A 6,000-nucleotide genomic window follows, 5' to 3' on the forward strand; every position below is an offset into this window, starting at 1 on the left:
TAGAGACATTGTATATTAGCTTGTATCATTGTCGGTGAGATTAGTTTACAATAATTCGTCTGTATTTTCTGTGATAAATAAGTGAATATCAATTAAGCCACAATCCTCGATCAAGATTCTTAAAGGTAAGATAATCTTTATATTTATGATATAACACGTTATGCTGCATATCTCTACAGTTTTACATTCTAGTTCTTGAAATATGTGATATATGTGTGTGAGTTTAAAATTTCCTTTCAATTCTGGCCTCAAGACCATAAACTGAGAAAAGACTTAAGTCAAAATTTCAAATTTGTATATATTTTTTAAATAAGTATGGTAATAAAACAAATTTTTCATCATGACTTTGTATTTGATAATGAAGAGACTTGCAACATCTTAATCATGTATGTGAAACAAAAGTCAAGATGTTTTGAACTGAAGTCTGTTCTCAGTTTATGGTCCTGAAGCCAGTTCCTATTGAAAAAAGAATTGTTATGACATTAAAAAACAAACAGAACTTTGAAATGTATAAAAATTATTTCATCGATTTATTAATCTAGCTAGCAAAGACAGTGGCGCTTGCTTAAGTTTGCAACATTTTTAAAGTGTTTTAGAGCCATTATAAGGCCATGTGCACCATCTGACATATGAACGGTGGAAGATGTCACAAGAAAGAACCTGCTCCAAAACATCATCCCTGATCGTTCATCCAGAAAATGTAGGACGAATGCAGAATCCAGATTTAGATTGATGCAATATACATGTATCATGAATGGCAACATCTCTGCAATATCAAGTTTAATCAATAAAAGAATTATTTTATAACAAGCACCCATGAGAAGGCACGCCTTTTTGAGCCTTTGGAAGCCCTGGGATGCTTTTGCATTTACAGATGACTAGGACAATTACGAACAAAAACAAGAAAACGTTGATGCTGGCATCAATTCTTTCCCAAGACACAATCGGTAAATAAATTTAAATCTTAAAGAAATATGAAGATAACGAACAGTATTCAATCTCGAAAGTCCAATGAAACGATGCAAATTTGGAGCAAAGCAAATACGGACCTCAAAATTTAGAGGTGGGATCAGGTGCCATGGAGGAGTGAGCATCCTCTGCCGACCGGTCACACCCGCCGTGTGCTCCTTGTCATGATCGGGGGGAAAAACGGAAAAATCCGTAGACAGTTCAGTGTATAAATAATGGCCTAACAATTAGTATGAAAAACGTCAGTCAGCATTTGACTCAATGATAGGTTGTATGTGCTGATAAGGTCATTGTATCGACCGTAAAACTTGCGAAATGATGACTTCAACAAGACTGTTGATATCCTTGTTTCATCAACTTGTTTGTTAATAGCTTGCCTCGTTTTAGAAATTGTTCATACGTAGAGCATGCCCCTGCGTATCGAATCAACTGAGAGACATAAACCCCATATGCAGGTGATAAGGATATATTGCTACATATGTAAGGGAAGTTGACGATTGAAAGTTTAAGTCATCACGTTTATCATAAAGCTTTGTTGTTAGGTTACCATTAACGTCTTTTTCTAGTAAAATATCTAAATATGAAACAGATGTGTCAGAATCTGTGATATCTTTTATTTCAAGCTCACTGGGATATATCGAGTCGACATATGAATGAAAGTAACTATTGTTAATTGATAATACGTCGTCGATATATCGAAATGTCGAGTTGAAGGCCACAGCAAGTGTTTTCTTCTCATGTAGAAGTTTTTGAATAAATTCTGCTTCATATGAATACAAAAACAGGTCTGCTAATAACGGAGCGCAATTGGTACCCATCGGAAATCTAACAGATTTTTGGAAAGCCTGGTCTCCAAAGACCACATTGATATTGTCAATCAGAAACTCAATCTTTTTAATATAAACTTCAGAGTACTTGTGTGTACAATCAGAGTGGTTTTTAACAAAATAATTTTGTAAATGACCAATGACAAGGTAAGTATATATTGACGAGTTCCATTTTTATCCAAAAAAATCATTAATAGGATATTAATCACTGACAGATCACTGACATCAAGAAAAAGGCACATTTTGGTCTTATTTTGAATGGATTGCAAAAATAGCATCATTTCAGACGACATTTATGAGTGCACATAAGTGAGAAATAAATATTGAAAATATCTCGAATATAAACTCTTTTACAAAACTAAAAAAAAAAAATTAAAATAAATTAACATAACTGAATCGCATTTAAAAATGTTGATTTACGAGGGGTTAACAAAAAGTTGGTTTACTGATGCGATAAAATTAATAGTATGTAGTCTGTGCTGACAAAATTTATAAGTTTGTAATTTCGTAAGTTCTATGGTCGATACAATGACCTTGTCGGCAAATACAATTTATCATTGAGTCAAATGCTGACTGATTGTTAGGCCATTATTTACACACTGAATTGTCGACGGATTTTTCCGTTATTTTCCGATCATGTCAAAGATCATGTCAAGGAGCACACGGCGGGTGTGACCAGTCGGCAGGGGATGCTCACTCCTCCATGGCACCTGATCCCACCTCTGATGTTTTGGAGGTCTGTGTTTGCTCTGCTCCTATTTTTATTGTTTAATGGACTTTCGAGCTTGAATACTGTTCGTTATCTCCATATATTTCATAAAGAACATAAATCAACAAAAGTTTAATAAATGTTGAAAATTTTAACTTGATACGTTGATAATTTGCCAAATTATTCTAAAATAAAAAAAGAGATTATATGATCACCCGGTGCTGTCGCCGTTTTGTTTCTTCATGTCCGACAGCGTCATTGTTTCTCAATGTCCGCTCTCTCTCTACCTCATACACTTATCTTGATGAGATTACCTGGAGTTAAGTAAGGACGTAAGCCCGCTTTGTTTATATGACTTTACACTGTCATGAACAACTGCTTTCAATGCATATAATATTGTAAATGAATCAATACTATTGGAAAGATCCTCACTTGATTATGCCAGAAAACTTAGCTTTGTTGAGTTCATTTTCTACCACACATGATCAACGTCACTTTTTGACGTGACTGACTTTTGACACCCTGACTACAAATCGACATTAACTGTGCATCTTTTATCTCTCTGAATCTTTTTGGGTATTTAAAATGGGTACTCTAGATGCATTTTATTTTTCTGTAGCCCGTTTAAACATTCCCTAGGTCTATATCAATTTTTCCAGGTGCGAAACTTTATAGAATGTTGGAAATAGAAAACCATCCCCCATTTTGACGTCATTTTCAAGCCCTTAATTGTTTGGACACTTCATATAAAATTAACGATAAAATTTCACAGAACTTACAGAATGGGGTAAAATTGCAAATTGTTTTGTACCACATGGCTAAATTAACGGGATTTTTGATGACAAATGCTATATAAAAAGAGTTGTTCTCAGTTACACCCAGGTAGAAAAAATAGAAAAAAAGTCATATTTGAGGTTGCGCCGCCTGGACATACCATTGCTTACAAAAACATTAACAATTTATTAAAAAATAAATTTATGATTTATAGTTTTGAAAAGATGACGCTAATTAAATGTGTTAATATTCATTGATGTACTTAAAGCGATTTTAATTTTATGGCGCTAGTTTGATAACCCCTCGTATGGGGGCTAAAATTGTTCTTATCATATAAGGTCCATTGTGATAGTTTGTAGTGAAGAACTTCAAATTTAACTTGTTTTATAGGCAGCATTCATTTTGATTTGCAGTCCACACAAATGTTGTAAAATTGTGACAAGATGGAATATTTAACCAAATTTCCCCAATTCTGATGGAATTTTGTCAAATTTGAGATACTTTTCACTTCGGGTAATATAGAGCAAAAGCTTACATATCTGAGATTTTCATACACAAGATGTATCTGATACTCGTTCATGAAATATTTAAATTTGGTAGAAAGGATAGCTTGTGCTCTGTATCCTCTGATACAAAATGTGCTTTAAAATTTATGAAAACTATAATGAAAAGTAGAAATTTCGGAAATTGGTAAATTTTGTGACCTTCCTGTAACCTGTGTGTATCATATAACTTAAAATCAATGCTCTTTTTATCACATGGATGACAAGAGGTTTCTGATAATGAACAAATCTAAGAAAGGCCCCAAACCAGGGGTCAGGAAGGGACCTTACCCTAAATTGTCCTTTGAATCTAAACTACTAGTAGATGCTTGCAATCACTATGACTAACCGTGACCCTACTTTTCTTCAGATTTTTAAAGGTTTATGTCTATATATATAACTTTTTTGCCTATTTTGGCCCCATTTTACCACCTGGGAACTCCGGCTTTTCTCCCATAAGTTTGAACTTTCATTGTGGTCCCACCCTATCCCCGGGGGTCATGATTTGAACAAATCTGAATCTACACTACTTGAGGATGCTTCCATATAACTAATCATTGCTTTTCTGTTCTTGAGAAGATTTAAAAAAAATCCTATGTATTCTTATGTATAACTTTGCTCTTCTATTGTGGCACCACCATGCCACCCGGGGGTCATGATTTGAACAAACTGGAACCTACATTACCTGAGGATGCTTCCAAATAGATAATGACCAATCATGGCTTTGCTGTTCATGAGAAGATTTTTCCTATAATCTCCTATGTAAAACTTTGATTGTCCATTGTGGGCATGTCCTACCCACCAGGGTTATGATCTGAACAAATATTAATTTACAATACCTGAGGATGCTTCTATATAAATATGACCAATCATAGCTTTGTTGTTCTTGAGAACGAGATTCTTTAAGATTTTTCCTATATAGTCCTATGTAAAACTTTGCTCGTCCTTTGTGGCCCCACTTTACCCTCGGGGTAATGATTTGAACAAATTGGAATCTACACTATCTGAGGATGCTACTACATAAATATGACCAATCATGACTTTGCTGTTCTTGAGAAAATTTTTCCTATACATTCCTATGTTAAAAAATTTTCGTCCATTGTGGCCCCACCCTACCCCTAGGGGTCAAGGTTTGAACAAACTTGAATCTACACTACCTGAGGATGATTCCACATAAGTTTCATCTTTCTTGGCCTAGTGGTTCTTGAAAAGAAGAATTTTAAAAGATGCCATTAATTATTTTACTAATTTGTAATTATCTCCCCTTGGAAGAGGGCGTGGCCCTTCATTTGCGCAAACATGGATCCCTTTTACCCAAGAATACTTTGTGCCAAGTTTGGTTGAAATTGGGCCAGTGGTTCTGGAGAAGAAGATGAAATTGTGAAAAGTTTACAACGACAACGACAGACAACGGACAAATTTCGAACAGAGATACTCACATGAGCCATCGGATCAGGTTAGCTAAAAACCAAAAAAAAAAAAAAAAAAAAAAAAAACAAAACAAAAAAAAAAACAAAAAAAAAAAAAATAAGAAAAAAAGAAAGGAAGAAAGACCCCCCCCCCCCCCAAAGGTGATTTTAGTTCTTAGAACTTAAAACATTTTGCAAGCGAATACAAGATAGCACAGATATTATATATTTTCACTTTAAAGATTTCAGGAACTGTCCAGATATATAACAAAGATTTTTTTGTCTTCATATTTAAGGATGTATTGTGCTGAAAAAACGTGCATTTAACTTTTAAATTTTGGCACTTTATTTCGATGTATTCATTATTTGAAACAAAATACATCTACGAAGTAGAAAAATATGAGTTAGTGAGCATATTTTTGAGATACAAGGCATTGAAAATATGGCGGGAAACCAGACTTCTTCGGATGAATGGAAAATTTCTTTCCCTGGAAATTTATGAATTGGAATTAAACCTTTCTTATTATTTTTCAGAAGACTCTCAAAACTACAAAGAGTCAAAATGCGAATAGATAATAGAGGGTAAGTGGGCAAAAAATTATGCATATTTCGACTGATAAAACCAGAGGAGTCCGTAAAAATGGCTGACACCTCAGCATAATACATCCTTAATGAATTATATCAACACTATTGAAGTTTGATCCGGCTAAATGCCCAATATTCGTTAAAACAGCAGAGTATCTTTACAGTCTCTTGTAAATGCTGAAAGA

The sequence above is a fragment of the Saccostrea echinata genome, unplaced genomic scaffold (assembly GCF_033153115.1).
Source record: "Saccostrea echinata isolate AGI-Se365-2 ecotype Australia unplaced genomic scaffold, CSIRO_AGI_Sech_v1 ptg000009l, whole genome shotgun sequence".
Classification (NCBI taxonomy): domain Eukaryota; kingdom Metazoa; phylum Mollusca; class Bivalvia; order Ostreida; family Ostreidae; genus Saccostrea; species Saccostrea echinata.